The 11279-nt window shown below is 47.8% G+C and overlaps 1 non-coding gene across 1 annotated transcript; it reads left to right on the forward strand.

The window, feature by feature from the left end:
* Positions 1 to 10690: 10690 nt before the first annotated feature.
* On the forward strand, positions 10691 to 10762 carry TRNAH-GUG. The gene has a single exon. It is a non-coding gene; the product is annotated as a tRNA-His (tRNA).
* The last annotated feature ends 517 nt before the right edge of the window (positions 10763 to 11279 follow it).

Consider the following 11279-nt stretch of genomic DNA (forward strand, 5'->3'; position numbering starts at 1 on the left):
GGAAGAACACTGTATCAAAGTACAGGAAAGATGCCAGTGAACGTGAGGACAGGAGGGACCAACGTGAGGACAGGAGGGACCAACGTGAAGAGAGGAGGGACGCTCGAGATGAGAGGTCGCAGCAGGAAGATCAGAGGAGGCAGGATGCAATGCTGGGGCTACTGCGGGATCAAATGGACATGCTCTGGCATCTGGTGGAGCTTCAGGAATGGCAGCAGGATCACAGAGTGCCGCTGCAGCCCCTGTATAACCGTCCTCCCCCCTCACCATGTTCCATAGCCTCCTCACCCAAACGTGTAAGAACGCAGGGGAGGAGGCTCCATGCACCCACCCACTCCACCCCAGTGGACAGCCCAAGCAAAAGGCTGTCATTATTTTGAACTTTTGAAGTGGCCTTTTCCTTCCCTCCTATCCTCCTCCCAAACCCCACCCGGCTACCTTGTCATTTCTCTCCCTATGTTTATAATCAATTAATAAAGAATACATGATTTTTAAATGATAGTGACTTTATTTCCTTTGAAAGCAAGCTGTGATCGAAGCGGGGAGGGTGGTTTGCTTACAGGGAATGAGTCAATCAAGGGGGTGGGTTTTCATCAAGGAGAAACAAACATAACTTTCACACTGTAGCCTGGCCAGTCATGAAACTGGTTTTCAAAGCTTCTCTGATGCGCAGCGCTTCCTGGTGTGCTCTTCTAATCGCCCTGGTGTCTGGCTGCGCGTAATCAGCGGCCAGGCGATTTGCCTCAGACTCCCTCCCCGCCATAAAGGTCTCCTCCTTACTCTCACAGAGATTGTGGAGCACACAGCAAGCTGCAATAACAATGGGAATATTGGTTTGGCTGGGGTCTGAGCGAGTCAGTAACGTGCTCCAGCAACCCTTTAAACATCCAAATGCACATTCTACCACCAAGCAGGGGGAGTAGCATTGTATGTCATTAATGAGGTAAACTGTAAAGAAATAGTAAGTGAGGGAATGGATAAGACGGAGTCTGTCTGGGCAATACTCACATTGGGTAAAAGAACTACTAGAGCCTCCCCTGGGATAGTGCTTGGGGTGTGCTATAGACCGCCGGGATCTAGCCTGGATATGGACAGGGAACTCTATAACATTTTTAGAGAAGTAAATACTAACAGAAACTGTGTAATCATGGGAGACTTTAACTTCCCGGATATAGATTGGGGAACAAATGCTAGTAACAATAATAGGACTCAGATTTTCCTAGATGTGATAGCTGATGAATTCCTTCATCAAGTAGTTGCTGAACCGACGAGGGGGGATGTCATTTTAGATTTGGTGCTGGTGAGTAGTGAGGACCTAGTTGAGGAAATGGTTGTAGGGGACAACCTTGGCTTGAGTGATCATGAGCTAATTCAGTTTAAACTAAATGGAAAGATTAACAGAATTAAATCGGAGACTAAGGTTTACGATTTCAAAAGGGCTAATTTTAATAAATTAAGGGGACTGGTTAGGGAAGTGGATTGGACTAACATATTTAGGGATCTAAAGGCGGAAGGCGCCTGGGATTATTTCAAGTTGAAGTTGCAGGAGCTGTCGGAGGCCTGTATCCCGAGAAAGGGAAAACAGTTCGTAGGCAGGAGATTTAGACCGAGCTGGATGAACAAGCATCTCAGAGGGGTGATTAAGAAAAAACAGAAAGCGTACAGGGAGTGGAAGAGGGGGGGATCAGCAAAGAAACCTACCTTATTGAGGTCAGAGCATGTAGAGATGGAGTGAGAAAAGCCAAAAGCCGAGTAGAGTTGGACCTTGCGAGGGGAATTAAAACCAATAGTAAGAGCTTTTATAGCCATATAAATAGGAAGAAAACAAAGAAAGAAGAAGTGGGACCGCTTAAGACTGTAAATGGAGTGGAGATTAAGGATAATCTAGGCATGGCACAATATCTAAATGAATATTTTGCATCGGTATTTAATGAGGCTAATGAAAGGCCAAGGAATAGTAGAAGGGAGACGGATGGGAATAATGGAGTGGGGATTGACATTACCGTATCCGAGGTAAAAGCCAAACTTAAACGGCTTAACGGGACTAAATTGGGCGGACCGGATGATCTTCATCCGAGAATATTAAAAGAACTGGCGCGGGAAATTGCAAGCCTGTTAGCGATAATTTTTAATGAATCCATAAACTCGGGGGTGGTACCGTTTGATTGGAGAATAGCTAATGTGGTACCTATTTTCAAGAAGGGGAAAAAAAGTGACCCGGGTAACTACAGGCCTGTTAGTCTAACATCTGTAATATGCAAGGTCTTGGAAAAAATTTTGAAGAAGAAAGTAGTTAAGGACCTTGAGGTCAATGCCAATTGGGACAAATTACAACATGGTTTTACGAAAGGTAGATCGTGCCAAACCAACCTGATCTCCTTCTTTGAGAAAGTAACAGATTTCTTAGATAAAGGAAATGCGGTGGATCTAATATACCTCGATTTCAGTAAAGCATTTGATACGGTACCGCATGAGGAATTTATTGGTTAAATTGGAAAAGATGGGGATCGATATGAAAATCCAGAGGTGGATAAGAAACTGGTTAAAGGGGAGACTGCAGCGGGTCGTTCTAAAAGGTGAACTGTCAGGCTGGAGGGAGGTTACCAGTGGAGTTCCTCAAGGTTCGGTTTTGGGTCCGATTTTATTTAATCTATTCATTACTGACCTTGGAACCAAATGTAGGAGGGGGCTGATAAAGTTTGCGGATGACACAAAGTTGGGAGGTATTGCTAATTCGGAGAAGGATCGGGATATCCTGCAGGGAGATTTAGATGACCTTCTAAACTGGAGTAATAGTAATAAGATGAAATTTAATAGTGAGAAGTGTTTAGGGATTTAGGGATAACTAACAAGAATTTTAGTTATAAGCTGGGGACGCATCGGTTAGAAGTAACGGAAGAGGAGAAGGACCTCGGAGTCGTGGTTGATCGCAGGATGACTATGAGTCGGCAATGTGACGTGGCTGTGAAAAAATGTAATGCGGTCTTGGGATGCATTAGGCGAGGTGTTTCTAGTAGGGATAGGGAGGTGCTGGTTCCGTTATACAAGGCACTGGTGAGACCTCATTTGGAGTACTGTGTGCAGTTCTGGTCTCCCATGTCTAAAAAGGATGAAATCAAACTGGAACGGGTACAGAGAAGGGCCACTAGGATGATCCGAGGAATGGAAAATCTGTCGTATGAAAGGAGACTCGAGGAGCTCGGTTTGTTTACCTTAACCAAAAGAAGGCTGAGTGGGGATATGATTGCTCTCTTTAAATATATCAGAGGGATAAATATCAGGGAGGGAGAGGAATTATTTCAGCTCAGTACTAATGTGGACACTAGAACGAATGGATATAAACTGGCCGTCGGGAAGTTTAGGCTTGAAATTAGACGAAGGTTTCTAACCATCAGAGGGGTGAAGTTTTGGAATAGCCTTCCGAGGGAAACAGTGGGGGCGAAAGACCTCTCTGGCTTTAAGATCAAGCTTGATAAGTTTATGGAGGGGATGATTTGATGGGACACAGTGATTTTAGTCAATAGGTCGATAACAATGGTCAATGATGGGATATTAAAAGTTACTACAGAGAACTTTTCCAGAAGGTCTGGCTAGAGAATCTTGCCCGCAATGCTCAGGGATCAGCTGATCACCATATTTGGGGTCGGGAAGGAATTTTCCTCCGGGGTAGATTGGCAGAGGTCCTGGAGGTTTTTCGCCTTCCTCCGCAGCATGGGGCAGGGGTCGCTTGCTGGAGGATTCTGAGCGACTAGAAGTCTTTAAATAATGATTTGGGAGTTCTACAGCTAAGTCAAGGGAGAGAATTCTTCCAGGAGTGGGTAGCTCGGGTTTTGTGGCCCGTATCATGCGGGAGGTCAGACTAGATGATCATAATGTCTCTTCTGACCTTAGAGTCTATGAGTCTATTCTGCACTTGCTCAGCCTGTAGTTGAACAGCTCCTGACTACTGTCCAGGCTGCCTGTATGTGGCTTCATGAGCCATGGCATTAAGGGGTAGGCTGGATCCCCAAGGATAACTACAGGCATTTCAACATCCCCAACGGTTATTTTCTGGTCTGGGAAATAAATCCCTTGCTGCAGCCATTTAAACAGATTAGTGTTCCTGAAGACGTGAGCGTCATGAACCCTTCCCAGCCATCCCACGTTGATGTTGGTGAAACATCCCTTGTGATCCACCAGTGCTTGCAGCACCATTGAAAAGTACCCCTTGCGGTTTATGTACTGGCTGCTCTCGTGCCAAGATAGGGATATGGGTTCCATCTATCGCCCCACCACAGTTAGGGAATCCCATTGCAGCAAAGCCATCCACTATGACCTGCACATTTCCCAGAGTCACTACCTTTGGTAGCAGCAGTTCAGTGATTGCTTTGGCTACTTGCATCACAGCAGCCCCCACAGTAGATTTGCCCACTCCAGATTGATTCCTGACTAACCGGTAGCTGTCTGGCGTTGCAAGCTTCCACAGGGCTATCACCACTCGCTTCTCAACTGTGAGGGCTGCTCTCATCTTGGTATTCTGGCGCATCAGGGCAGGGGAAAGCAAGTCACAAAGTTCCATGAAAGTGCCCTTACGCATGCAAAAGTTTCGCAGCCACTGGGAATCGTCCCACACCTGCAACACTATGCAGTCCCACCAGTCTGTGCTTGTTTTCCGGGCCCAGAATCAGCATTCCACGGCTATAACCTGCCCCATTAACAACATGATCTTCAAAGCGCCAGGGCCCACGGTTTGAGAGAATTCTGTGTCCATGTCCTCATCACTCTCGTCAGTGCGCTGCCGTAGCCAACTCCTCCTTGCCTGGTTTTGCAGGTTCTGGTTCAGCATAAACTGCACGATAATGCGCGAGGTGTTTACAATGTTCATGACTGCTGTCTTGAGCTGAGCAGGCTCCATGCTTGCCATGGTATGGAGTCTGCACTGTTCACCCAGGAAAAAAGGTGCGAAACGGTTGTCTGCCGTTGCTTTCCTGGAGGGAGGGGGAGGATGTATCCAGAACCACCCGCAACAATGTTTTTGGCCCCATCGGGCATTGGGATCTCAACCCAGAATTCCAATGGGCGGAGGAGACTGCGGGAACTATGGGATAGCTATGGGATAGCTACCCACAGTGCAACGCTCCAGAAGTCAATGCTAGCCTCAGTACATGGACGCACACTGCCGAATTAATGTGCTTAGTGTGGCTGCATACACTCGACTTTATACAATCGGTTGCCAAAAATCGAATTCTGTAAATTCGGAGTAATCCCGTAGTGTAGACATACCTTCGGTTGAAGGACCCATCTTTCTCAGCTTGCAGGGGCTCTGTTCTCCTATCTGTCTAGTGCTGGATGCTAAAGATGGCTTCAGTGCTTACTTGTATCTTCCAAAGTTAATGAGCTTGTTTCAAGAAACAGGATGATCTCATGCTGTTCTTACCTTACTGCGGGCCTCCCATCCCCCTCTATGATTTCTATGTAAATGGGGCTTCCATTGTTTCTGATTCTACCAGGTTTAATTTACATGGGAGACAGGTGGATGACTGTGACATTCCCTCCTATCTGGGCAGACTGTACAGCCTAATATCGATGAGTATCCATGATTCCTTATATAATGTTAACACAGACATTTCACAATGATATTAATTACCAGTGCATCATTAGCTTTCAGAAGACCTCACTCTGTACACTTTTATAAGACAGTAATATTGTACACAATCAGTTGTTTGAGTTGCTTATCACTTGAAGTTCAGCCCTGCCCCCCACCCTAGCTTTATAAACCAGTAAACATTTGAAATGGATTCTTCTGAAAAGTAAAACCCAGACCAAAATTCTCTCTCCTGCTGTGTGTAGCTGCCATGCTGTCTTCTCCCCCGCTTTTTAGTGTGAGCTTTGCTTCCACACCTTGTTTATGGATCTGTTTATTGCTTTTATGTAAATTGAGGGTAAACACACATTCCTTTGTTTAAGATAGACTTGTTTAACAACTCCCCCTGACATACCTGGTTCACCCACACTTTAGTTATAATTCTAGTGTATAGTCATAACTTTTAATATATGTTGTGTACAACATCACACAAGAATATTAATGATCAGTGAGTTATTCATTTTCAGAGGATACATCATAAGGCATATTTTGTACAAAGATTATTACAATGGTGTGTAGGGTGTGAATACAGGGGTGCTTACTGTCACAAACCTGTTATTTGTTAGGATTTGAGTGTTTGCATTGCAAGCCTCTGTAACTGTAAATCACCAGACAGGAGAAAAGCATTAACTAGTGTGAAATACTAATCTCCAACAGGAGGTGTTATCTCCTGCCTAGCAAAGAATCAAAGAGGAGACGTGTAAGTTTCCTCCATCAACTGAACTGGAAGTTCAGAGAAGGGGGGAAAGGGAATAAAAATCCTTGACAAGGAGAAACTTTATCTCTATGCTGCTTGGACTCTCGAGAACAAGGTTTTCTAGGCATAAGCAAGAGATCCCCAGTATTTTAGCCTGGGTTAACCCTGTGAGACACATAGAGCTTGCTTATTATAGAAGTTTCTATTAACTTTTGAAACTTAATATTGTAACTCATTTGTGTGTCTATGTTTACCTGTGTTAACTTTTAAATAACTGTTTCCTTTTTCTATATAATACATCTTTATATAATTTATTATAGGATTGGCTACAAGCATTATCTTTGATGTGAGATGTAAAGTGCAGTTGACCTGGGGTAAGTAACTGGTCCTTGGGACTGGGAGTGACCGGAATATTGTTGTGATTTATGTTGTAAGGGACCATCTATCACAAAGGCAAGCTTACCTGGGTGGCAAGATAGATTGGAGTACCCAAGGGGATTGTCTTTGACTCCCTGGTTAGGCTGTTATAGTGCTTGAGCTTGATAATCGTTTGATAAAATACAAGAATAGAACTCACAACCAGTTTGGGGTTTTCACCCTGGTTCCTAACAGCCTGGCCTGCTTTTGAGTCATTGCAGAAAAGCTTACCAGTGATATGTAGCCACACTGAAACAGTAGGTTACACTTTCTTTCTTGGCACTATAAAAACACCCATTAGCCAAGTGGAGGGAAGAAAGTCGATGGAACTACTCACATGCTTAAAGCTAAGTGAATGAATCTGGGGTTGTGTAATCAATGAGATTGTTGGCCTTAGGATAGTGTGTAGAGAAGAAGGCAAATGACTGCTAGAAGAGAAAGGGTGAAAGAACCAGCCAGGTGTCTATTGCAGGTTCTGCCAGAGCATCTATATGATGCTAAGCAAGTCTCTTAAACCAACATTTTCCCAGGTGACCACTAATTAAGTTTCTTGACAGCTAGGTGCCCAGTTTGAGAAGCTGGGGGGGGTCTGGTTTTCAGTTCAGAGCACACTCAGTTCAAATTGAAGGCACTAGGAGCTCTGGGTGCTCAGCAGGCATTGAGGAATTAAGCCTCAGCTCTTGAGGCATCCCACTTGAGCAGACACTGCAAATGTCGGTCTTAATCGCTCTGTGTCTCAGTTGCCCATCTGTAAAATGAGGGTAAGAATACATCTCAGGTGTGGTGAAGATAAATCCATTAAAGTGGGTGCCGTTTGGACATTGCGAGGAGGAGTGCCAGCAAAAACCCACGAAGAAATAAAAATGTTCATGTTCAGGGCAGAGTTTGCAGGGTGGGCAATAAATAAGGCAGGGGCCACATGCTGAATGAGGGAGATAAAAACAAATATCGCACAGCTACCTTGAGCTCTGAGCCCAATCCAACCTGTGCATGGAATGAGGTAGAGGTCCTGTGGAAAAAATTATAGATGATCACATAATTACAGATTGCATCATGTTGTTAGTGCTGCGGAGTGTTGCTGATGCAGCTGAGTTGTTAATGCTGCTAGTGCTGCTATTCTTGGAGCTCTGGCGTTAGCTGCACTAGCAGAGAATGAATCATGTTGGTTCAGAAGGCCTCGTTGTTATTCATAAACAAAGACCACAAGCTCAGTTTGGTGGCAAAGGTGCTTGGCCAGGTTTGTTGTCAGCAATGCACAGTACTAGCGCCCTGTCCAAAGGGTCACAGGGACACTGACACATGTATGCCAGTGACAAGGTAAAGGCTCGGTCAGCTGTCCCCTTGGCCAATACAAAAATGTCCCAATACTTCTCCTTTTATACACTCACACAAACAAGTTACATATTACACTGCAGATATTGTTAGTTATCACTAAAGCTGCAAATCTGTCACAGAGGTCACAGATTCCGTGACTTTCTGGGACCTCCGCAGCTGCAGCTGCCTGTGCAGCTGACCCCAGGGCCGCCCAAGAAGCTGGCCCTGGGGCCAGCTGCACTGGCGGTTGCTGGAGCAGCCCTGGGGCCAGCTGCACCAGCTGCTGCTGGGGTGGCCCAGGGGCCAGCCACTTGGGCAGCTGCTGCAGCTGCCCTGGGGCCAGCCACACTGGCCACTGCTGGAATGGCCCCAGGCAACTGGCCCAGAGGCCGCTCGAGCAGCAGCTGGTACCGCTGGCCCTGGGGCTGCCAGAGCAGCAGCGGTCCCTGGGACCGCCCCAGAGGCCGTCGTAGCAGCAGTCCATGGGGGCCTTGGAGAAGCAGGCAATGGGAGGTAGTCAGACCCCGTTGCCAGAGAAGGGGCCAGTGGTTGGCCTACAGGGCCCCCTAGAGCAGCGGCACCCCAGGAGCTGTGAAGTTTTAGTCAGGGTATTTATAGTGAAACCCATGGACAGGTCACGGGCGTGAATTTTTGTTTATTGCCCATGACTTATCCATGACTTTTACTAAAAATACCTGTGACTAAATCTTAGCCTTAGTTATCACCTTTATATCTTGTACCTGCTAGTTTGAATAAAACATCCTCATCCATTATCCTGTCATCCCATCCTTCTGAGGGGTCGGTGTGTTCCTGTACAATCTTTTGGGAATTTGTTTACGTAGGTACTTGAGAATGCTGGGTGTTCTTGTACCATCTTCTCCAGTCAGGAATGTGCTTACTTGGTTAGCCAGTACCTGGTGTGTTACTGCTCTGCCAAGCTTGACTCTGGTTCATACTCATACTTAGTTACGGCTAGGGCTCCAGCAAGGCCTACATATCACACTGTTTAAATTAAGGATGCAGCAGTTCCCTTAATTTTGGTATTTAATAATGTTCTTCTAATATAGTTTTCACACAGAATTTCCTTGGTTTTGTTTTTAAGAAAAATGAATAAACAGAGAAATTCTATCATGTGCAGCTATTTGTCAGGCAGTAGTAGAATGCTGGGAATCTGGGCTCCCAGACTCAGTTCCTGGCTCTAGGAAGGGCATGGTCTCAGGAGTGGTTGGTACATGGAACTTATGCTCCTGGGTGGTACGTTGTGCATTTACATAGGCTGCTTTCCCCTGTGGGCTTGTAGTGCTCTATGCAGGTAGGGAGGTGGGCAGGAGTAGCCCAGTTTCACAGACAGTCTAGCCAAGCACATGGACGTGGCATATATTCATTCAAAACGGCAGTGTGACTAAACAGACAAGACTTGGTTTCAATTTTCAGCTCTGCAGGAGTGATCCCATGCCACCTGTTCCATCCTCAGTTACCTCATCTGCGGTGGGGATGGGGTGAGGGGATGATCCATCTCCCCTTGGAGCTTAGGTGGAGGAGGCCCTAATGGTAAGGGCTTAAAGAGCACAAAGATGAAGGGACTCTACAGAGAGACAGAAATGGGCTTTTTGTTCTTCCTGGTGATAGAGAACAGCAGGGAAGGGTTGGGGGTGAGTACATGTGTGTGCAGATGTGAGTGTGTGCAAGTGTATGTGATGTATGAGTGTGTGTGGATGTCATTGTGCCCATGTGTGAGTGTGTGGGATGCATGTGTGTGAGCACTGTATGTATGAATGTGAGTGTGCCCATGTGAGTGCATGGTGTGTGTGTGCCCACGTGAAAGTGCATGGTGTGTGTGGGTGTAAGTGCACCCATGTGTGATGTCGGGGGAGGATATGAGTGAGCCCACGTGTGAGTGCACAGAGTAGTGTAGGGGGTCTGTGAGTGCACCTGTGTGTGTGTACAGTGGATATGAATGTGTGCATAGATGTGAGTTCACAGGGTGTGTGGGGATGTGACTGCACAGTGTGTGTGATTGCGAGTGTGCCCATGTGTGTGCGTGTGCACATATGCGAGTGCGCCTGCGTGCGAGTATGCCCAGGAGTGAGCGTGCAGTGAGTGTGTGTATGTGTGTGCGAGGAGGGTGCAGATGTGACTGTGCAGTGTGTACCTGCGGGGGACGGTGTGCGACTGTGTCATATGCGAGTGTGCGCGGCTGTTCCGCCAGCAGCGGTGCGGGTCCTGTGTAGGCTGCAGACAGCGCTGGGTCCGGTCCGGTCCGGTCCATCCCCCGGGCGGGGAAGCGGCAGGTGGGACCCACGAACACACGCACCCGCCCAGCCGCTAATGGGGGACGCGCGCGCATGCCCACAACTCTCAGCAGCAAACCCCCCCGAGTGCCCCAGGCGCGCGCCGAGGGAGGATTTCGTCTCTGCTGCTCCGCCCACCCCTATTTCACACATGCGCAGTCACTGCAAGGAGCTCCGTGCGGATAGAGCACGACCCCGCCCCCTTGGAAGCAGCATGCGCAATAGCTATTCCAGAACGGGCAGGGGGCAAGGCGCGGAGCTGCTGGTCCGCCCACTCCATGGTGACGTCATCAGCACCGCTCTGAAGAGGGCGGGCGCCAGGCGGCTGTCGCAGAGCCCCAGTAGCTCGCCGTGATCGTATAGTGGTTAGTACTCTGCGTTGTGGCCGCAGCAACCTCGGTTCGAATCCGAGTCACGGCATCGCTGTCACAGCGATATCACGGCATGTGGGTGCTCACAGTTTTTTACTGGGGGGGAATGCAGCCCAGCAGCGCCAGCTTCTTATGGGAGGCACCCAGGCATGGCCAGCCCATTATGGCATTTGGAGGATACAGGGCACAGCCAGCCTGTTACAGGCTTGGGGACAGTNCCATTATGGCATTTGGAGGATACAGGGCACAGCCAGCCTGTTACAGGCTTGGGGACAGTGCCAGTGTCTATGTCACTGGCCCATCAGTCACCAAGCCCCAGCTCTAGTGCCACAGAAGAGGGTGGCACTGGCCAGTCTGCACCGCCCTTTGCCATGGATGTGGCCTGATCCCTGTGCACAGGGTGTCCCTGTGCAACTGTCCAGTTTTATGGGCTCAGGATCATCCCAAATGTTCTGGCTTTTGTACCTCAGAGGAGGGCTCCACTCCGCTCCCAGCCCTCTCCTTCCCTTGAGGAGGACTGAGCGAGGACCCAGTGCTCTAATAAAGCAGGGCCTGAGCAAGGGCTA

This window comes from Trachemys scripta, chromosome 10, assembly GCF_013100865.1.
Source record: "Trachemys scripta elegans isolate TJP31775 chromosome 10, CAS_Tse_1.0, whole genome shotgun sequence".
In the NCBI taxonomy this organism is placed as follows: domain Eukaryota; kingdom Metazoa; phylum Chordata; order Testudines; family Emydidae; genus Trachemys; species Trachemys scripta.